General features: G+C 38.0%; 1 long non-coding RNA gene across 1 annotated transcript; it reads right to left on the reverse strand.

Moving 5' to 3' along the window:
* Window positions 1-607: 607 nt before the first annotated feature.
* LOC121083663 lies at window positions 608-10,621 on the reverse strand. The gene is made up of 3 exons (XR_005826441.1): window positions 10,509-10,621; window positions 8,945-9,021; window positions 608-730 (listed from the first exon to the last, which is right to left on the reverse strand). It is a non-coding gene; the product is annotated as an uncharacterized LOC121083663 (long non-coding RNA).
* Window positions 10,622-23,892: the final 13,271 nt, after the last annotated feature.

The raw sequence follows: 23,892 nt of genomic DNA on the forward strand, positions 1-23,892 counted from the left end.
CTAGTATGTAGGTGATGAAGCTCTGAACTGCCAATAGGTGGTTGGATGGGTTTGGCTTAGTAGATAAAAGATTGCACGTAAAAGTGCTGAGCAACACCACATCCATATGACGATCCAGAGCCTTTGATTCCTAACATATTATTTGAAAGCATACACTTTATTTCTTCTTTTTCAACTTACAGGTCACTGCTATCTCAGTTAAACCTTGCTTTGGATTTTTTATTATTTTTTTTTTCTCCCACCTCCCTTCAGCTCCTGGCTGTTTTGCTAGCTCAGTGATTCTGCAATTTATTTTCTAGTGAGAAAGCATGGATTCATAAATATGGGCCAGAAATGAATTAGACAGAAATAATATGACAGCTTTTGATACGCTTTTCACTTGGAGAAACCTTTAAAAGGAAAGATATAGACAGAAAGAAAATAAGCAGAAGACACCCATGCTTCCCCTGGAAGGCTATACAGGAATGCTGTTTTACAGAACAAGCTGGTGAAACTCTCCAGCAAGACTAAAGGAAAAAACAGCCCCAGTCAAACACGAGCAAAGCAATAACTTCCCAGTGTCCTCTGGCAACTACAAGCTCCTTCCCAAAGCTTTGCTCACCTTATTTCAGTCTTTCCCAGTTCAGGCCCTTGGCAAACTGGAGCTCTTCCATACAGCTAATGTGAAGTCACTCTGATCCTCAGATGGATTTGGGTCAGCTGTTGGCACCCGTGGAACGTTACCCTTATTCTGCCATGGGAGAACAGTTACAAATATGCTTACATTTTATTTTAATATTATTAAATAGTAGAAGCTCTTTACTTAATGACCTGTGTTTGAGGAAGAAAGGGGTGCTCTGCATGTGTATGCATGCAACACCGCAAGGTATTAATTTGTCAAGGGCTAAAACACAGAGATGAGTATTGAGGTGTGTGGGATTTATGAGAGCAGCAGGCTATGCAGCACCTTGGCCTTGTTGGTTTTGGCCTGTGGTAGTCATCTGCTGTATGGGACTAGACACAATAAAATCCCCGTGCCTACCGTAGCCGTGTATAATGAACAGAAGATAAACAAAAGTGACTTCTTGTTAGCTTTTGGTAAGACTGCTCTTGCTGTCCATTCTCTGGAGCAACAATAATTCCTTTTCTATTTGGTGATGAAATTTAATCTTTGCAATTTAACAGTTGCCGTCTGCTCATGATTCCTTAGTTGCAGAAGCAGAATTATCTCACTATGGGACCCTTCTGTCTTTTTTCAGGAATAATGAATCACATTAATTCCAGGTGTATCTCTGTTTGCTGGTGGGCTTGCACCGAGGAAAAAATTTCGCCAACTGGAAACATCTATCTTATTGCATACAGAAGGCCTGCCACTGCACAGAAAGAAGAAAAACAATTGAAAACTATAGATTGTCAATGCCTTTCAGGCTTAAGTGGCAGAAACGAGTGTCGTTTCCTACATGTATTTTGTTAGGGTGTCTTTTCTGGTTTCTCCTAGGGACTGGATGAAAAATTAACATAGATCTTTTCTTTCAAATGATTGACAGGAATGTGAGGTCAGACAAGTCTATTTAGAGACAGCCATAACCTCAGCATAAGGGATCTTGGAAAATGTACTGACTTTGTAGTGATACGTACCTCCCTCTCCCCTGACTACCGTCCTATTCCAGTCTGTGCTGTCAGAATAAAGAACTATCAAAATATCAAGGTTCAAAATAAAACTCTGAAAATTCTTATGAAGCATGAAAGCATTGTACTTCAAAATTCTGGACCGAGGAGAGTACAATATGTGCACAGTGAAATGTCTGGAGGAAAAAATATAAAGCAAACCCTAGTATTAAAACAAAGCAAGCTGTAAGGAACACTGTGTACCGTTATCTGTAATCTAATAACCACAGTGAACTGATTTACAACGCCATGTACAAACCTAAATGTTAAGCAGGAAAGATATGGGAGGAGGGAGAGGGCCATGACTGAAGACAACTACAAATTACATCATCACTCACAGTGATGAAGGTGACAGGGAACAGTCAAAACCTCGAAAGAGTAAGAACAGCAAGGCACGCTTCGTACTTGCTATCCCAGTATTTCTGCTAGGGCAGTATTTGGCAGTCTCAGGGACCACAAAGTGGAGAGAAAAGAAATGGTGTGCAGAAAGATCTTACGTAAATGGATGAATTCACCCGAGGCCAACCTTTTGCTTGAAAGCAATGGGAAGAGCAGAACACTTAGAATGGATCCAGCTCAGTCAGAGGCATGTAAAATGTAATGAAACTTTTCCACAATAAATATTTAATTAGTTTTAAGGGAATATAAACCTTGTGCTTGTAACTGTCACTGACCTATGCATCACTTGCTACAAACAGAAACCAGCATCTCAGCATGGAAACGCTTCCTCTTCATTGATTTCACTCTGAGCCAAAAGCATTTGGTACCAATGACTCTAAGCTTAGCCAGACTGCTGAACCACCACTTAGGTGATTTCTGGTCTGTCCGTGGAGATTAGCTGATACCCAATAGCAGGAGCTTTTTTCGCAAATTCGTTGTCAGCTTCTAGAATTTTGCGGCTCAAAGTAATCTACCGTATCTGCAGTTTGTGTATGTACTAATGTATACATTCGGGAACACAGTATTTCTTTGGCTCAGTCCTTTAATGTGATACTGTGTTGGTCTACTATGATATTTTAGTTGGAAAAATGGTAATTCTACTTATTCCTCAAACACTATTCAATTACTGAAGAGATCTGCATAATATATCCTTACATTTCCTGATATATACTAAACCAAATTTATGTTTTGTTAAATATTGACTCTTAAATGATATGAACATACATAGCATAGGGTTTTTCCTTTCCCCTTTTTTTTTTTTTTTTTTTTTTTTTTAATAATTGATTTAGCTGGAGTAGAAATCCAGAATACATATGACAATTTTTAGTATCTAGTAAGACCAGATGACATATTAGTAAATACTTAACAATATTCTATCAATCAGTGAAAATATTTCATATGTAGCATTGGAAATTGTATACATTCTGAATTCTCATATTTATGCCTTGGATGAAAATGGAGGAAAACAGTGGACAAAGGAATTAGTTGTACCCAATGCCCCACTGGAACTGAAACTGCATGAAATCTGAAAAATATCTGCCTTTTACTACATTATAAAGGGAAATTATCAAGCCAAATAAATAAATAAATGAAGAATGTCTGTTACAAGGCTGTGTTCAGTTTCATATCCTACATTTGTCTAGTTCATCAGTACCTGTTCGGCCATCTAGGTTCTTCATCACCGTACTCATCACTGTAATGACTGTCCAATAGCGAACTGTCATAATCTTTGGATAAAATCGACAAGTTTGGTGGTGGCTTTTTTCAAACAAAAAGGGCAAGAATTGTGTTATCAAGGGATTAAAAAGCCCAGATGACAGATATTTGACTCATTAGCTGCTGAGAAATTTTACCGAATGTTGAGAATTTATGAGAAGGATAAGCAAAGCTTCTGAAAATTGTTGAAAAGCATCTGAGATCCTCAAAAAAACATAGTGTTTAGATACCTGGAGGAACGATAAGGCAGAGAATACTTATTATGTATTGACCTGTAATCTATTTAATTCTTCATTACTGTAAAGAACAAAGGAAATCTATTGCTATATAAAACCTAATTCATATTACCAGGAAGTAGAGAAGAAAACAGAGAAGTGACTGATCATTCTCAAATTCCATTTTTGCATTGGGATTATTAATGAATGAACTTTTTTCCAATGTAGCATATTGTTCAAGTAGCTTGAAATCTTTATAGTTTTTGACCTGTCTTGTTTTCTGTCAAATAAAAATAAATAACATTAAATAATTCATATAGCGCCAAGTGTATATAACCAAGTCGCAATAAGTGACTGTATTTCTAAAGTTTAAAAATATGACGATTAAAGAAACAACAGGAGCATGGCATAGCAGGTTTGCACAAAAATGTCTTTAGAAATAAACACTGCTCCAGACAATGCTTATTTTCTAATATAAATCACATTATTTTGGTAATCAGCAGATAAAATCGTTGAGGCTGCTCAAAATAAAGATGGTGTTCATTTAAATATATGAATAAAGGCACTTCAGCATAAAATTTAGCTCTTCAGCTTCACGTGTTCACTATGGAAGTAAATTGATCTGAATGTCTGGAATACCCTATTGTCCTGTGTCTTTTATTTAATGACTTTTTAAAATGGGAACTAAGACATAAGTGTTGAGTTCCTTTTTTTTGTAGCTTTTCATTTTACACAGGTTCTCAGATTTTCACAGAACAAAGAATACTGAAGGACTTAGTCCATAGATTCTTGGTCTGTGTACTTATTAAATAGAATGCACTCAACGGTAAGTAATTAGATATCAGTTAGCAACAAATTTCTGTCTCCATTTTCAACTGTATCAAGATACATTCTACTGTATTACTCCTGCATGAAAATCTGAACTCGGTTAAATCCCTTATTGCAGTACAGCTCCGACAGGCGCATATGCACATACGCATATAGGCTGCCCTATATCCTGTCTTAGGATACCATAATCTTGTCCCATGTAATGAGTCTGTCTGCTGACACAAGTTAATTTTCTTAAACATAAAGCAGCCAGACTGGCTGTGGTGCTGGTAATCTAGGCATATGTTAGTTTTACAGAAGTCTGTTAATAACAGAAATCGTTGAGCGTACTCTATTCATAGACTTTTATGCAATCGCTATCTTAATTGGATCAAATTAACGAGTAGCTTTTCTATAAACTTGTGACAAGAGAGATCTTACTTAGCAATCAGGACCTGTCATAACAGTCACGATATCAGAACCCTACATGAGAAAATGTATTTAAACACATTCCGGTGGATCAATAAGTTAATTCCACTCAGTAGTTGCCCTTCCCAAACTACTTTCAAATGACTGCGTTGTTTAAGTTCAATTTCAGTAACTACTGCCTCGTTAAATAGCACTTCTTCAGTGACATGCATGAACTGAACTCCACAGTACTACCATCTGCAATGGCTTCCCATGGATTCTTTTGTTGCACGGTCTTAGAAGGTTTCCATAAAAAGAGGTTTCTTGATTTCTGCATGAAAATCTGACATCCAGAGTATGAGGCTATAATGAGATGTAAATAGAATGGGCCAAATAACATCAATGCTGTTTATGTACCCTCCTGTTTATTAGAAGCATGATTATGTAAGCAGCGATGCTAACACATAATTTCTACTTATCCAGTAGTCCATCATCTTGGACACAACTTTGGATTTGGGAGTGGTAGTCTTCAAAGGCTTAGAAACATTCAGAGAAATTGGCCACTTAGTGCGTTAACGTTTCTGTTACACGATTATTAAAAGCAATAAAACCAATCCCTATCAACTTCACTTCCATAAAAGGTGGTACATTAGGAGAGTGTGCAATGAGGAAACCAGTTTCAGGCACCCTAACACTAAAACAGCTTGGTCTTGTTCACACTTTTTATTCCAGTAGGTAACTTTTATCATTTGATTACAATATGGGCTTCTTGACAGGCTATGAATATGCCTGTGTTTATAGAGCTCCAATGGGTATCAGTCATTATTGACACCATCTGTTTACTGCGGTGCTAACATTTCCAATCTGTTCTGGTTAAAGGTAAATGCTGAAGAGGCATTCAAGCAGCTCTGCTGGATGAAAGAAATTTTGCCCAGATAGATTATTTTTTTTTTCGTTTTGCTTCCTTTCATATATTTTCTGCAAACATGCAAGGTTGCTGTGCACTTGAAGGTGAAATAACTTCTCGATGAAATGGAACAGGAGGGTCTATTAATTTTTGCCACAAAGACTTTATGTTTGACTTCCTATAATCAAAGGTGTCATACTTGCTGGAATAAAAATATATATTGCAGTGTCCCACTGTGTCGACAGTTATATTTTCTTCATGAGAAATAAGAAATGAAATTTCATGGGAAATGAAACTTGAATGCAAAATGTGATCCTTATTTCTATAGTGTGTTAATTATTAGCTGATAGAGTTTATGAGGAAGTACATGTGAATAGCTTATTGAAAGGAGAAAGAGGAAAGGGAAGAGTACAAGGGATTAGCCAATTATGATACATGATAATATTCAAACTAATGTTGTGTGTTACTGTTCTATGATACATGAGCAATAATCACCTGAACTGCTTTGAATCATTTACCAGCTCTCTCTAATTTATAGCTCAAGCTTTATGAAACTTCCAAAGTTAGAAAAAAGCAGGCTGAAACTGTAAGCACAGCAGACTTTTCCAATGGTTCCTTTGTTACACTATGTAATAATGAAAAAATGCATATGAGCACGTAGTAATGTGTTTGCCAAAATAAGATGGAGATCTTAATTTCCTCTGCGTTCCTGGATTTTATTTTGTTTTTCACATAACTCTAAATGGCAGAAATTCCATTTGTTAGCTGACAATTGGTTAATGAGTGCACATACTTTATTTCCTTTTTTCTTTATAGTAGTGTCACTGAAATGCCTCAGAAAAAGGACTGGAGCTTGCAGAGTTCTGGATGATAAACATACCCTGTTTGGATGAGTCAGAAGGATGATCTATCTTTTCAATTGCAGTGTAGAATAAAGATGTGCAAGATTGGGTAAGCATTGAAAGCCTTTTGGACATGGTAGCACACAGCTTTACACAAGATAATTTTGTTTGTAACAAAGTACGTACGATTTAGGATACCAGAGATCAGCTCTAAGCTTGATCAATTGCTTGATCAACTGCTTTGCACGCTAAAATCATTCATGGACACTCTGATGAGCAAGTTTCAAAGAGTCACGAAGTGTTCAATGCTCACTAAGCATTCTAAAAAAAACTTTTCAGAGTCATATTTCAAAGAAGTAATATTTCTATTGCTACTTCCAGTATAATTAGTGTAGCATGCTATTTATTTTTTAATGTAGCTTTAGATGATAGTTCTAAATTTTACTTTGACACACTTTCACTCATTTTTATTAACATCATTTGCTACGCTATTCCTATTTTCTGGCTTTGTAGTCCTTTTGCAAACAAAACTTACTCCCTTTACTCAAAGCCAAAAGGCAGAGCTGTTCTTCGGCACATTTGTGTAGCAAAATCAACATGGCTTCAGGTTTTTTTCACTGCCGAAGTTATTTAGGAGAATTAGACTGAAATGCATTCAATTGAGCTCCATCTAGAACATCCCGAATGCACCAGAACACAAATATAACCTGTGAATTGCCAAGACAATAGTGTTTATAAAGGTAATGTCATTATTTTTATTCCCTGTTTTTGACGACTCAGATATTTAATGGCATGCTGTTGTTCAAATTCATGTTCTGAAAGAAAATGAATTACCGTACTTTGCATGGACCCGAAAAAGACCACACAAAAATTGACACACTCATTTGAGTCTCCCATACACAGTACATTTCATCTTTGTTTTAGTTTTCTTTCTCAAAAAGCTATAAGGATAAATAGAAAAAAGTTTTTTTGGAAAATGTTTCCTGTCATCAAAATCAGTGCCCATTATTAAATACTAAAATGTATAATGCTTACTGCAAGAACAATAGAAATTCAGTATCTATAGCACTTTAAAAATATTTTGTCATCCTATCAAAAATGAAGCAATGTTAAGCAACTAGCAGTGCCCAAAGTTGTAATATTAAATAAAAGTAAAAATAAATGGGTTTCCAGATTAATTTCAGAAATTTTACTAGCATTTGGTAATTATGGAAAATATGGTCAGAAGTATATTAAACAGAAGGTAATATAAATGGAGCAAAGCTGGAAATATTGCAAGTGGATGTAAGCCAACTGTTTCAGCTGCTAGAATAAAATAAAGTTAGTAGTTCAAAATAATTACTGCTCTTTGTTTCTCAAAAGTGTCCAGGAGAAACCACAATTTACAGGAGTTTAGGGAAATTTAGAGTCACCAAAAAATAATGCTACAAAGAGTTGAAACGCCTATTTTCCTACTCTAACTCTGTCCCTGACACAGGGTATGGTTTTAGTCAAGTCATTTACATTTTCTTGGGCTCGTCACTAGTTTTATTTGATGCAAAAGGAAATTACATCTGTTTACTCTGTAGAAGTTCCCCAGTGAAGGCATATGCGCTCTCAGCAAAACTGAAAAATGCTGTGACAAACAGTTAAGATCTTGAGCTGTGATTCTGGGCATTTGATTTTTAGATCTATCTTTACCTGTATCTCTTAACGCCAGTTTGGTTATTTCACCTCTTTTAGCTTTATTTTCTCCTACCATTTGGCTCTGGAATTGGTTTTTGCCATCCTCAAAAGCTTTGCGGTTACTACTATAAGAACCAGCGCAGAAGGGAAGAATATAGGGAAACCTAGTGATGACTGCTGCATGCAGGCAGTGCTTCAATCTTGCCACATAGAACACACGAGAATATCTGCATTTACAGCGGGGCTCCAGGAGCACCCCTTGCTGGGGATCGGTACACCTGACTGTGGAGGTACCGTTCTGGAAAAACTGGTTTTCCTTCCTGCCTTTCTTCCTCTTCCCTTCTAGGCTGATGAATGAAATTAGCCGATATTAGCAAAACTTTCTCCTTCAACCGTTTAAACTAATGCAGCTCGTGTTCATTGAAATGTGCTGGAGAATGCTCACATAACCTCCTGGATCTGCTGCGGCGGTGACCGCACGGAAAGGAACGACGGGCAAGATCCTCGCTGAGAAAGGGCTGACTGTCAGCAAACAGCTGTGGCTGGGGGAAGATGTGTGTCCGTGACCTCAGCTAAATGGAACCGGGCAAAAAGCCTGCACTGTGTCTTAAAACTGTTCAGCAGCTCGCTCTAGGGCACCTTCATTTTGCTGGGCAGCCTGTTAGAAGCAGATTTAAGAGTCCAAAGCTGTAGTTCATTTTATATTTTTCTACTGTCTCTTATTAAAGTCACCTTGCCTCTGATTGACATACTGATGAAATTAAATGTGTGTGTCCAGAACAGGATATGCCACTTACCTAATTAAGGTAAATTAAGGAAAAGATTGTCTTAAAAAGACCATCTTTGAGAGGCTGAGAGTTGTCAAATGTAGCACCTGCAGTAAATACAAAGAGATGTCATTTTTTTCTGTCGATACAGTCTCAGTTTATCTCTTTCTCTTACAGTTTTATTACCATTCTTTCTTCATGCTAAGGTATTTTATGTCACTGAGACAAAATTTGGCACCTTCCTCCAAACAACTGCTCAAATTGGATGCCTTTCTATCGTTCCAAGCATTGTAAAAAATATTAGATGGTTTGCCATATTGAAATCTCTTTGGCACAAAGCCCAAAGATATGCAAACAGGTCATCTCTTTAGATACTCTTCTATCTTGGAAAGCTGTTGAAGTTATTTGTGGAACAGCACATTTTTGCAGAATAGATACACACCTTATTTAATTGAGCAGAGCTGTAAGTACATGCAGCCAGGCTGGCTTTCCCTGCAGATGCCTGTACTGTGTACAGTATTGCACTCTGTGGACATGCAAATTTTTTTCACAGCTGCTCAAACATTGCCTTGAAGCATCAAAATGATCTGGGAAATTAAGTTATAATAAAAAATAACTTATATTCATTAAAGGTCTGTATCCTTTAATATTTTGAATTCTCATATCTAAGGCTAAATTTGATAGGAGTGCAAAGCTGAAAATCCAAATTTTAAAATACAGACTTTTTAAAAAAAATTCAAAGCGCATTGCAACCATTATCTTGATTAAAAAAAATGGAGGAATGAAATAGAAGTTTACTGAGGGAAAGAGCAGCAAACCTGGTAATCTGAGGAAAGCTTACTTTCTTATTTTTCATGTTACTTCCTGCATTATTTATCCGCATCACTTTTTTAAACACAAGCATCAATAAGCAAATTAGATAGCACAGTAGGAATCTATGACCTGCAATTTAGATGAGCTACGCTCAGACACTGCTATTAGGTCTAAGTGGTGTGACTAAGCCTGATAGTGATCACTGTAATACCATATTCTGAAGCTTCTTAATGCAAGCATTCCAAGTTTTTTCTAGCAACGAGTCCTGGAAACTCACCACCACTTTAAACCACGAGTTTGGTGGCCACTAAACTCACTTTAGCAGCAGACCAAGAACAGGCTGACCAAGACTTCCATAAAAAATGTGCGGCAAATGACTAGAAACCAGGTCTTAGCTCAAACTAGCGATATATTCTGATTTTTCTGTTTGGTTGTTTGGTTTTGGGGTTTTTTTTCTTTTCTGTGGAAATAGTAAAATGCAGCTGCTCTGTCAGTGCTCATAAAGAACAAAATTGCTGTATATGCAATGAAATAGGTAATCTAGAATTTTAAAGATATCACCAAATCTATAGGACTAAACCTTGTCTTTCTCAAGGAAAATATCAGTATCTTTTTTTCCACTAAATAAAGTCTACTCTTATTTGATAGAAAATCTGTCAACATTTAGTATTCTGTGTTGCTTTTTTTTGTTGAAATGACCTATTATCAGTTTGCTGAAGTATTTATAAGCATCAAAACTGTCCCACCCTCTACTAGTTATCCCAACTGAGAAGCCACATACTGAGCAGACACGAAGAACGTGGCCACCAGTTGTCATCTTTCCCGATGCAAAGCCCTATTGATTGAGTAGTCTCAGAGTCAGAAAGGCTTGTGATCCCATTGCTTCAGATTATTTTGAGGTTTTGCACAGAACTAAGGGAAAAAAAAAAAAAAAAAAAGGAAGCTGAGGGGGAGGCGAAGAAAGAGCTTCTACTGATGGCAGTCTTCCAGTTGTAATCTGAAGGAGACAGCTTGTGCCTGTCTTCATTACCCAGGTGGAAAACAGTGCTGTCTTCACTGGCCCAAGTCGAAGCTCGCTGAAGAGGAGAGCTGAACAGAAACTCAAGATTTCAAAAAGATGTCAGTAAAACAACAAATGACCATTATGTTCCCCTTTAAGTTCTCCACTGGAAATTAAAAGAGGGACTGAACAGAGCCATTGCACATTAGATTACAGTACTACAGTTGCCATAGTAATAAACTTGCTCAACTACTACACATTAATTTATATATATTAGGAACACTATACAGTAGCTTATTCTGTCTTAAAATCACAGTTGTTTAGACACTTGCCTCATTTTCCTTCCTGGAAATTTGTGGTCAGCAATTGATGTGCTATTTATGATATCCACATTGTAACTGTAATTTCTCTCCAAGGAGTGATACCAGAACCTAGTGACAACAGATAGCATAACTGCGAGGTTTTATGTTCTCCAGTACAAACCTACTGTGCAAGAGACATTTTGCTACTTTTTAACTTTGAGCATTTTCCCCTTTTTATTATTGTTATTATAATTTTTTTTATGTGACAATTTTACATCACAGTGAATTCCTCCTCCATCTTACACTGTCTGCAGTGTAGTCTATGGTGAGGCACAGACACGCGTCTATTGATTTCACTTTGCACAATAGCTACCACATCATAACAGTTCAGCTGAAACTAATGGAACTGATTAAGCTACAGGGACCTCCATGTCAGAGACTCACAGATTTTCAGTTGTAAAGATCTATCAGCCCATCTGTTTTATCTTCCCGTCAGAGCAAGACTTTCCCATGCAGTATATCTTTTGTTTGCTTCAAAAAATTGCTTCAAATTGTGCTAAAAGATTGGGGGGTTCACAATTTGCCCCAGCAAACCGCTCCACAGCATAATAAATCTCATTGACGTGGATCTTTACCTGCATTCAGCAATATTGGACTTTTTTAAGGACATGCCATTTTTCCATTTACAACCTCTTGTTCTGCCTGAAGAAAGCCCTCCTCTTCGCCACTGAGCTTTCAACATTAGCAGACAGCCTTGTCTTGCTGCACATCTCCCATCAAGTCAAGAAGCAGCTCTGTTTTGGTCGGCCTCCACAGAAGGTCTTTTCAAACTGAAATTAGACAGTTTTACACGTAAGAGGCAATTAGCCCAGCCACTACAGACATGTTTTAATGGAAACTGAGTGGACTTCCACAGTGTTTCATCAAGACATCGCACGGCCGCCAGTTTTCCTTGCACTTCCAGTCCCTTAGGAACCATTGCATGGAGCATTGCATTTGATGCTTTTGGAGATATACCAACCAGTATCTCATCGTTAGAAAATCTAGATGCTAAAGAGCCGTAACCCTATGCCTGTTGTAACATTTGATCAAAACTCAAGGATGGGAAGGAAGAGAGATGGCTTGTGGAGAGCAGAAACATTTGAATGGGCATTCCTAGTGATAGAGAAGTCCCCAGAACCAGAAATGAAGCTTGCTGCTTCAGAAGAGACCTGCAGCAAGGAAGGAGCCTGCAAGCCATAACATTTCTTCAGAGATGAAAGGAGGTGATGGAGTGCTCAGCTGCAGCTCTGCTGAATTCTGCCCAGCAGATTGTAAATTTTCTTTGCTTTTGAATTTGTAACTGAACATGAACAGAGCTGGTTGACCCTGTTTTCCAGTTTAGGCATAAAAGTTGTGTGCATTTCTGATTCTACTGCAGAACAAGTGCAGCTGTGATGAGTGACCTGAAATAAGACGAGTGACAATAACCAACTAGAAAAGAAGTTACTGCATTATAGGCTTTAGTAACAACAAAAGAAAGGACATTGCAGATTTAAGTCAGTCCCTTAGTCTGAATTTATTAGCTATATAAACTGCAGTACACTTCTCAGAAGAAAAGACTGATTTTTGAAGAAAAACAGCTTAAGAGACATTTACGCTACTCCCGTTTCTATGGCTTATTTCTGATCTCCGGATTTTTATAATTTGGCTAATGTAACTCTGACATTAATTTCTGAGAAAGACATCTTGAATGATTGTGTCAGCAAACATGGACCGCTTCCTTGTGAGATATGGCCAAAAAGATGTTTCCAACATCTGCTTATGAAAACTGAACCGCTCTGGTTATTGGTGTTGAAAGAGGCCATTCTCTGTATGGGATTTTATTATACTTTTGGTGCATTCTATTATAATTCATAACTTCAGCACTAACAAAGTTGAAGTATCTGTCCTGATGATTTATAGGAGACTCCAAACCACATCTTTTGATTCTCAACAGCCTACTACCTTTTTCCGTGGGTTTTACTACTTGATTTACCACACTCTAGCTCCAAGAAATGTGGGTTCTGCGTGAGTATACTGCCCAACCTGCTTTAGCTTTGAAAATAAATTGTTCTATTTGGACTGCTTTAAACCAAAATTTTTGGTAGTTTTAAAACTCACAGTTTCGTAAGAAAAATAAAAAGTGCTCCATTTCTGATACACTCGAGATCAAGACTAACAAAATATAACAAAAGCCTGATAAAAATGTACCCAATATCCATTATAGAAGTAATGGTTTTGATCAATAATGAGATTGTTCTTTTCCCTGGTTCATTCTAAATGTTGTTCCCGGTCTGTGGGATTTTTTTGCAAGGATATATAATTCTCTACATAATGCCTGTTTGCTGCTGGAGCTAGGGAAACCTAACGGATGGGGGAGAAACAGGAATTTGTGCTAAGCACCTTTAGTACCGCGGATGTTGTTACCATGCCCTTCTGAGCTCAGCTGGCTCAGTCTTCTGCTTCAAAACTTCTCAGTAAAAGTAGCTTCTTTCTTGCAAAGTCCTTCCCAAGGCGGAACAGCAACTAGCCAAGGGACTGGGCCCCAGCATCCCGCTATCCCAAGGCACGGCTGCTCCTGCTTTGGTTTCACCTCACATACACACATGTGCATCTTAAATGGGAAAAGGCAAACATAATTCAGCATAAGGTTCATTTGACCTGATGTTTACAACTTAAAAGGAAAAATAAAAGCAAGGCAAATCCTTCGGTGTTTGAGGTTATTGTAGGGGATACCTAGAAGTCACTCCAGGAATAATGTGGCAAAGTCTCACAGTTAGATTATTCTGTATCTGCTGGAATTTATTGCATCTCACATGCTTGTTAGGATCTCTGCTGACATGATTTAATAAAAAAATATAATATTTCCAGGTCAATGAACTGAGAACATTTTGGAACCACATTGCCGTGAAAAAAAAATACAGGGATCTATGCATTTAGCGAGGAATAAAAAAAATAACTGACTACATTAGAAAAAAAAAATATTATTTTGCATTATGCAGACAGCATAGGGGGAGAAAGACAAGTCATGATCTTTGAGTATTTAAGGTTGAGGGTACCGGATTTTTCCATTTATTTTGAGCTTACTCGTTGTCCTGTGTCCTGCAGGTCTTGGGACAATGAGGCTAAAGTGCCAAAAGGGATGCCACTAGATAAAAGCTGCAGAATTTATGCAAGTGAGTTTTCTTAGCACATCTGCGACCCCTTTTGACTTTACCTTAGTTACAAAAGGAGCTGCAACATTAAGCTTTCAGAAGAGCTCAGAAAGGTCCTACACTGTTCCTATGAACTGCAGAAGTTGTGCACTCAGTAGTGGCAAAGTTTGTTCTTTTTTTGTAAACTTTGCTTCTCTGACTGTCATTTTCATTTTAAATATTTTTCTCCTTCAAGGAAGTCCTCCAGGATTTTTTATTCTTCTCTGTCTCACTGCAGCGACTCAAGTGAGAAAAGAATGTAGCCTGCGGTTTAGCTGGTATGTTTTTATCAGGAGGCTTTTCTAGAAAGAAAAGAAGATATAAAGTGAAATTGCTTGGTTTAGCATAGATTAGGGCCTTCCGGTACTTCATATGTATACAGAAGAATTATTAACCTTGGGGGAAAGGTAGCAGTGTGTTCATACTAACTACTTTTCAGAGTGCTTTGAGTTTTTTCCTGGTGCACATTGCCCATTGGGGAGCCATTACACTGATCAGAGTGAAGAGCTCGCTGGCTCCTACCACTTCTTGCTTTATTGTCATAACCTGCCCAGCGTGCCGATGGACATCCTGAGTAACCACAGCAATCATTCACTACAGAGGCTATCGCACTGCTGCACTGCAAAATGCTGATCCTTCATTATACAATGCTAATCCATTTATTCTATTATCATAATCATTATTATTATTATTATTATGATTATTGCTGCTGTGTTAATGTGCCTCTGAATTCAGAATAAAAGCTTCACCACATCTCAGATGGTGTTTGTGTACCTTAATCTCCATGTAGACTAGATTTAAACAGTTGTAGGCTTCTGGTTGTTTAGGTGTTTCTTTTAAATCAGCTGATTTCTTCTCGGGGGGAAGCTGTTTATCCAAATTCTTCAAAAGGTGATGCCTCTGGGCTGAAAATAACAAAGCTTCTGGGAGGTTGTGCCCATATAAAGGCACAATATTGGTACATGAGATAAAATGTAAAATCTGTTTTATAAAGAAAGCTTTGTTAAGGAAATTTTAGTTTTAATATAAAAATGCTTATTTAACACTTCAATTGATTTTAAACAAAATTATTTCATTTACTTCAGATAAATGTATTAGCATAATTTGAAAACCAATAAATTCTTTGCTACCTTAATTATTGCTCATTATATTTTCTAAAATTTAAATAAAGTAATTCAGGTAGTATCTGTTGACCTGTAAAGATTTTTTAACCAGTAAAGTACGAGAAACTGTGGTTTTTAATAGGAGCAGTTAGTTTAAACAGAGAGTTAAACCAGTATTTTACAGCCATAGCTTCTTTGTAGACACACTTGCTTTCAAAATAGATTTTTCCCCCATGACATTGAAGTATTGTAGTTCAGAGAGTAATTTAAAGTAGAGAATTGTCTGAGGAACTGAAAAATTAGGAAAACTGTATTCCTCATATGCTATGGCTGTAAATAAGGAGTGAGATCTAGTAGTCTCATAATCCAGCATAATTTGGAGCCTGGAATGATAACTCATTAATTAAAAATAACACTTTCCTTTTTTAGAATAAGCTGGTTGGTTTTTGTTGGGTGTTTTGTTTTGTTTTGGGTTTTTTCCCAGCAATATGATGCCTACGTAAAGGTCAGACTCTTGTTAAATTGTAGCCTTGAATTGCAAATTTAAATTTGTATCTTCAGGCTTTCCTGATTAAAGTCAACATTTCAGATAAAGTTTGATATGAATCAGAAGCAGAAAGGAATAAATCTACTAAGTAAATGTAAGTTAACATTTACTAATATGTAACTATGAATAAATACACACATACTCTATCACATATGCTATAGGACAGTTACTTTTCAAGCAAACCAAAAATACTCTTTTTTCTCTTTGTTTTCTGGTCTTTTGCACAGTTTCATCTTGTTTCAAGTCAGTTTAAGGGTAAGATTTGCATCCAAAGTGTTTCCATTTTTTGACAGCCTTGTAAGCGAAACCAAATTGTAGCTTGCTAGTCATTCAGAAAAAAAGAAAATCTGTAATAGGCTTATGTACACTAAAGAGTATTTTCAGGGGAGAAAAAATAAAGGTAGCACAGATCCTCCAAGGTGACTCTACCTCTGAATAGGTGGCAAGCTGTTATTTCCTCCATGTCACGGCTGGTCTGCCTGCTGAGGGACGGCACGCCTGGTGATGGAGAGGGGCTTTCTGGCAGGAGCCTGATGCACCATTCAATTGAAAAAGGTGCTGGGAAAAAGATTATCAAAGCATAATGCCTTTATGAAGTATGGCATTTTAAAGCACAGCACAGAAACCCCTTCCCTCATGTCCTTTTAAAAGGAAAACATACCTCAAGGGAAGAAGAGGGAATGTCACAGTATCTTGCCTGGCAGGTAATGGAGCACAGATGAATCTTTCACGAGGTGTATTCAAGGGGATAAAGAGAGAGATTTTACCGGATTCTAAACACAGAGCTGTCAGCCCCTCCATTAGCCGGAATATCAGGATGTGTTTATACCCACATGGGGGGGAAACATCAGCCAGTGACTGAATCTGAAAATCTTTGAACAATTTAAGCTACCGAGTGCGGCTCGATTACACTCCACCTTGACCCAGGTGTTGTCCCAGCACAGACAGCACCCTGTGTGCAGATGGTCATCCATCCACTGAAACATCACATGCCTTGGCAGAACCCACTCGTTCAGAGGGTCTTTTTCTATCCTGGACTATGGCATGTGTCACTGCAAATGTGTAGTTCATACCACACGGAGCACACAGACTCTCTTGTTCCACATCAGTAGCCTGATTTGCCCCTTCAGCTAGCAAGTGGCAGTGAGGGTCTGGGTTTTGAAACAGAACTGGCCTATAATGATTTACAGAGATGTAAACTGAGCAGTAAATTGGGAAGGACAAAAGTCCCAGTTAGTGGATTTCCTTTAAAAGACTGAGAGAAAATTGCATTTTGTTTCTTTTCCTCTTTTGGCATTGTGTCTTAAATAAACTTTCATTAAAGCTTACTCTGTTTGCAGTCCAGCTACAGTGGTTTAGAAAAATACCTCAAGAGCAGTGCAGCAACGCTATGCACAGAAGTGGTATCAGATCACAGCAGCAGAATGAACTAAAATGTAAAATTTTTAAGCCTTTTCAAAGCCCTCAGGTTATCAGCTGGAAAAAAAAAAAAAAAAAAAAATCTGATGCCAGATGTAATGCTGACATTTTTCAGTCAAAACCAGGCTACTTGACATTAGCATGATCCAATTCCTGGCACTGCTGTGCATCATCAGTTATAGTTTAAGTGCCCCATATACAAGCTTTCCCCAGGCAGCTGGGATCTCCAGCCAGATTTCATCTCCCATAAGCTACCAGAGTGTGTCAAGGCATTATGCCTCTTTGGGCAGATTCATGAGGATACAACTTGTAACTCACTTCCCATTGTGGAAAAAAAAAAAGTTTGGAAAATACCAGTTAATTCTGCAAAACTACATTCAGGGTTAGAACCATATTTTTTTCTTTTCTATAAAAATAATTATTTAAGTTTCCTGACTCACACTAAAGAAGGTGCTGTTAATCGTTTAGAATAGATTTACACTAAAAGCCCAACATAACATAAAGATACCTAACTAGTAAGCAAATTTAGAGCAGTTAATACATAGCAACAGGGAATAGGATTAGTTTGCCCTTTCAAGTTTTAACCTGACTAGAAGATTCATCTATGCTGCTATATGTGAAAAACAGTTTATAGAACAGTAAAGTGATCTGAGGCTTTCCCTTACCGGAGCACTGAAAAACAAGGAGCCCCAACACCTTCATAAACATTAGTGAAGGATCCATGATTTAATCATTACCTGGGGTGTAGTTCTGGGTCATGGAAAGCTTTAGTCTTTCCAGCCTTCCATTCTTCCAATGTTGTATCCTAATTTTAACCCCTAAAAGTTTGGGACACCATTTGAAATAGTGTTTAATGAGAACAATCCATCATCTGCTTGTCAACTTCAGCTGTAATGCTGTTGAGACCCACCTAGCAATAACAGATTTTTGAGATGATCAATAGCTCAGATACATACATTTCGGGTTGCAAGGGTAAGGTATCTGAGGCAGGGGTAGGACAGCTAAACAAATTGGTGTGGGGTAGGAATGATTCCACTGAAAAAGGGAGGATTTTGATAATGTTATGAAGTAATAATCCAATTAAAGTTTTTACAGCACACAAGTCAACATTTCCCAAATATAAGCAAATATCGGTCTCAGTGTAAAATACACACTTTTCTTTCTAACCGATTAAAGGACAGATGTTGTAGTGTGGAATTGCAATTCAATACTACATCCTGGAGAATAAAGACTTCCATTTACAAGAGAAATAGCTAGCTTCTCTGAAACAGAACACTTTTAAATGCCTGCAATACACTGACCTTCAGGTGCTTTCCATCAGATTTCCTCCTCTAGTGCAAGGAAATCACCAGCTGAATCAAAGTTTACACTGACCAAAGAAACCTGTAGGAGATCTTAGGAAGCCGGAAGACTAGATACAGAAGTCTCTAGCTTCTATTTGGCCCATTCAAAGCAAGCCCTGCATTGGCAGATTTTCTGAACTTGTAGGGAAAACGATGCCAAGGACAATTCCCAAGGCTGCAGCAGCCGACCATCCTCACTGCTGGACCCCTAGTGTGCTCCTCAGCACGGATTGGCTGTGCCAGTCAGCGCTTGCTCAGACAACACACTGGTCTGGTCCGAGGAGCAGCGCACGCTAGGGAGAGCTCCAGTTGTAGGGATAAGTCTGTGCCAAGTTAGCTCTGCTCACCATGTGCAGCTTCAACAGTCTCCCAACACACTCTGTACCCTCACCTCTGTAAGCTTCAGCCAGTGGCTCAGGGTCTGTGATCCGGGAACTGCTGCCATCCAAGGGAGCTGCACCATCCTGCCTCTCTTTTACTGAGAAACTGTTATTAAGATGTGAGAAAGTACATATGGAAGGCTATGCAAGATAAAACACATGAAAACACCAAGAAGCAGTCTAGTTTTTGAGACAAGAGCCATGAACAGCTCAAGAGTTCAAGAGCAAAAATACTCACATGAAGATGTATAGGACTATAAGAAAAACCAGAAGACTCAGACGATGTTAATTCTGCAACACAAAAGGATCAGCCCGTTCTAAGAAGCAAAGGAGACTGACACATCACCATTTGATTGACAACCCATCAGCTGGTAAAGCCCCATCAGGCATTTCATCAGGTGGTGATGAGCATATTAATGTTTAGCCTAATAGCTCATTATTCATCGTTAGCTACTACGTGCATTAGTAAATTTGAAAAGAGCTTTGCAGCCCTCATTTGTGCCTAGACTGCCTACAGAAACTGTTTTATACCATTAGGTTCCCAGGTGGAGCAGGGAGGGAAGGCAGCTCCCTACGCGTGCACAGCGTGGCTCAGAGCCGTGCAATGCCCACCCTGCTTCGTGCTATGAAAACATCACCCCGAACCGAAAAGAAATGAGCGCGCACACACACACACACACACACACATATATGTATATACAAATGCTGCCATCGGGACGTAACACACTGCATGGGGGCCAGAGTGGTCAGGAGATCTGCAGTTACTTCGATAGGATCAACCCAGCCTTTGGACCTGCTTTATGCCGCAGTATAGTGCACTTATACTGACCATCTGCTGCTTGCCTGGCTAAGAATTTCATTTCCATTCTTAAAGTAAGGTTGAATGAGCATCAGGAATGAATTTTCTCGGATCTACTGAATGTTCAGTTTGGTTGAGTTTGTGACCTCAGGATAGGGTAAAAGGAAATCTGCTCAGGAGTTGTGCAGATGGCATGCTTTCAGATATATAATGTACTGTTTAATAAATAGGGAGAGGTTACAGGATGGTTCTTGGGGTAAACAACTTTTTGGGCAATAAAAAAGAAGCTTAACTTCAAGCCCCTCTACAATCCCTCTCTTGGTCAATCTTACACCCTCCTTTACTCCTCCAATACTCTGTTTTTACCTTGGTTACTTAAGGATACAGGCTATGTCAGGGCTTTTTTTTTTTTTTTTTCTCAGCAGCTATTATATCTGAAAGTGTAGCAAGATGATCTGAAATCACTAACAAATTTAGAATAAGAAACTATAGTGATGCCTTACACAACAAAATCCTTACACATTCTAATAAATACTAAATGAAAAATGAGACCTCTACACCAGCTAAGTCAGTGGTCCAAATTAATTTAACTCTATAATCCCAAATAAATGTACACATATCTTGGTTGGTTCTATTTGTGGTGTGTGCATGCCAGCACAAATATGTGTATCCAAGGAGCTTCAGGCACTATAGCTCTGAGTTTCACCACAAAATATCACGGAGAACTTTTACAGATGGAATTAACATCAAATAATTCTTGACTAGAAGTATGTGCTGGTAGCAAATATTATGATAGTACTTCAAGATCCGTGGATGTGATTACATTTGCAGTAGGAATAAGATCATATAAAGAGAAGAGGAATTCTCATAAGCACAACTAATTAATATTTACGTAATAATAATGTGCACATGTTGCCATATTACTGAATGCTAGTATACTATCAACTCTTATTGTTTGCTTATAAGCTAGCTGCAAATACCTGTCTTCTAAAAGCGTGGTTGTGGGTATGGTCCAACACCTACAGTGGCCAGCCACAGGCATTGTGCAAGCTGCCAAAGGCAGAGTTTATTACATAGAGCACTAAAAGGAATACAGAGTTCAATATCAAGCACTCAAAACTTTGCATGCCAAGATGAAGATGACTTCTGTAGTCTCTACTCAGCCCTGCTGTCAGGAAGGCAGGCTGCACTGAGCTAAGTTTCCTGGAGTATGACACCCTTTTATACTGCTCCCTCCTGAATACGTTGCCTCTATAAGTCACAGAGAGGTTTCCTAGATTTTTCATATTTGCTAATATATAAAAATCTAGGTAAAGCTAAAGTGAATATTAAGTTCAAGGCCCTAAGGAGAAGCTCCTTGCTGGGGAAAAGCGCCATCTATAAAACAATAAAATAACATTATCTTTAAGGCATGTGATCTCTGCAGTTTTAACGGTATAGGATGTGACCAAGACCAAGTATAGCCAACGGTACCAAGGCTATGGGACACGAGTGGAAAGGCTGTTGCCTAACGTTAACAGCACCCTGCAGTGATAATTAGAGACAAACTGTGAACTTAAATCCTGGCTTTCTTGGAGTCTGGTCAGTCCATTTTCTGTCAGTCATAAATTTCAGACCAACATCCATAAATCAGCCAACTAATTTGAATGGTCCTTCACAATATCATTTAGCAACTGTTACCTGTGTGCATCAATTCTTAAGGTAAGAAGCTTTTGCTAGAGTTGTAGTAAAAGCTATTTTTCAGTTTTGAAAGCAAGTCACTGCCAAGGCTACCTAACACTAACAATCTTCCTGTTTAACCTTTTATGCCAAAAACCTTGATCTAAAGAGTTGGTCACCTTTTAGGACACAAGAAACAACACTTAGACTGCTTGTAATGACAACCAGCCTGAATATTGAGCGCTGAATAGTTGTGAACTACTGGTCTCAGGCCAGATGGTATAAAGCAAGACTCATTTGTACTCTAAGTACTTAGAAAACCTCCAGATCTGACCTCCCTGTTTTGCAAGTATTTATTTAAATGAATAACAATGAACATATTTATTCAAGCATATTTCAATATGCTGCAGTCAGATTGTAAACAGACATAAAACCAAACAACTTTAGCCTTGTGTTTGTAATCCTGGGAAGGTATTAGAAAAGACAACCTTATACCTTAACTTCCAAAACAGAAATTCAAGTACCAGCACATAACTGAATACCCTCTTGGTTTCTACTCATCATTTTTTAATTCTACAATTTTTTGAAAGGCTTCTTTAAATAAACAGCCAGCCCCAAAACTGCATAGAAGGAAAACTGCAGCTTCCTCAATCTCTATGTGGATTAGCAGGCAGAAAAGAAAATGAATGCAGTTTTCGTATGGGATCTGTAAATTATAGGACCTGATGGAATCAGATTAACTAACAGAAAATTAAAGGTAGATCATTTTGGCATTCCTGCTTAACAGATAATTTTATGGCAAGCAAGTTAGGTGTTAGGCAAGCTGCAAAGGAGAGAGGAGAGAGCTGAATGCAGGTCAAAGAATATGCTGATCTGCAGAAGACAACTGGGCTGTGGGGGGAAGATTAGCACATACATGTACTGTGGGCCTGATGCTGCTTTCACTCTTTCACAGTTCCTCTGACATTAGATCAAGGCTGTTTATAGATATGAACAAAATAGAACTGTGTAATAGCATGTTTCCTTCTTATACAGAAAAAAAAAAATAATGTTGCCCACATTGTATGGTTCAAGGAAGCAGCATTAAAAGAATCAAACCCAACCAAAAAAAAAAACCAAAACTCAAATCTCTGTTGACTGTTCTCTTAGTGAATCAAGGGGATTCTACCTGTACCTTCCTTCAGCTTGCTTTATCAGATGATTCCATATGGAAATGGAGCAAAGTAAATCCAGAATGTTAGATTCACATTTAAACACCAATATAATGCTGTGACAGATGCATAACCATTTTTTTTCCAAAAAACAGTAAGCATTTTGATAAGGGCAGGCTATCAGCCTTTGAGACGGCAGTCTATGAGCCTCCGTGAAAGACACTGAGTTCAACCATCTTGACTAGAGCTATGACAGTGAGGGCCAATGACACTTAAGAACATGTGTTTTTATTCTGGAATAAGATCGTTCTTACTTTTCCAGTTTAAGCTGTGGGAAAAAAAATAATTTGGTAAAATCTTAAATTTGCAGTAACTTTAAGAAGAGGGGAAAAAAAAATATCTTAATCCCAGATCAGCTGTTTGCAAACCCAATGAAACTAGCTGAGGAACTTCTGTTTTGACACAACGCTTTTGCCTTCAAATCCATAAAAACATCTTTCGTGTTCTATACTTACAAAAAATATTATACTTCACTTCTGCTATATTTTGATGAGATCAAGAGCATCATTTGCAACCTTGTGAATGAGAGAAGAGCATCTAGTATCCCGTACTAGCTCAAATGTTGCTTTTCTAGTTTCACACAAATGTGAATTTGTAATGTTATGGAAACAAAAGCTTCAGTTGTGTTCATATGAGCCCTTGTTAAACTGATTGTGCTCTTGAAGTTATCTCATTGTCCAAGAAAATCCATCACCTCTGGAAAATACTATCATTTAACATCATCTCTTCTGGAACACAGATACATCCAAAAAGTTTTGCCACACACTTCTATTTTATGCCCACTGACTGACAATTTGCTTACAATCTGCTCTTGCCACCTGAATCTTGTTACGTTCAAAGAGTTTTGGTCAGTGAAAGATGGTTTTACTTTCCTGAGCCCAACACAGGACAAATAATCTGTCAAGTAGCTATTCTTAAAAACCACGAGAGTCACTATGAAGGTTAAACAGAACACTCCACATAATGGGTGGTTTTTCTTTTTGCATCACATTCAGTTCCTAAAATACAATGCAAGCTGGATCAAATTCTTTATTTCAATTAACATGCTCCACTTCCTATTAGATGCTGTTCTATCAAACCAAAATTGTTCTTGTCAATTTTTCTTTATTAAAGAGATCCTAGTATAAAATCTGTCTCCTAGGTTCCATATCTCACATGTAGAGACTGCAGACCACACCTCTGTGTGC

Source organism: Falco naumanni, chromosome 2 (genome assembly GCF_017639655.2).
Source record: "Falco naumanni isolate bFalNau1 chromosome 2, bFalNau1.pat, whole genome shotgun sequence".
NCBI classification, from domain to species: domain Eukaryota; kingdom Metazoa; phylum Chordata; class Aves; order Falconiformes; family Falconidae; genus Falco; species Falco naumanni.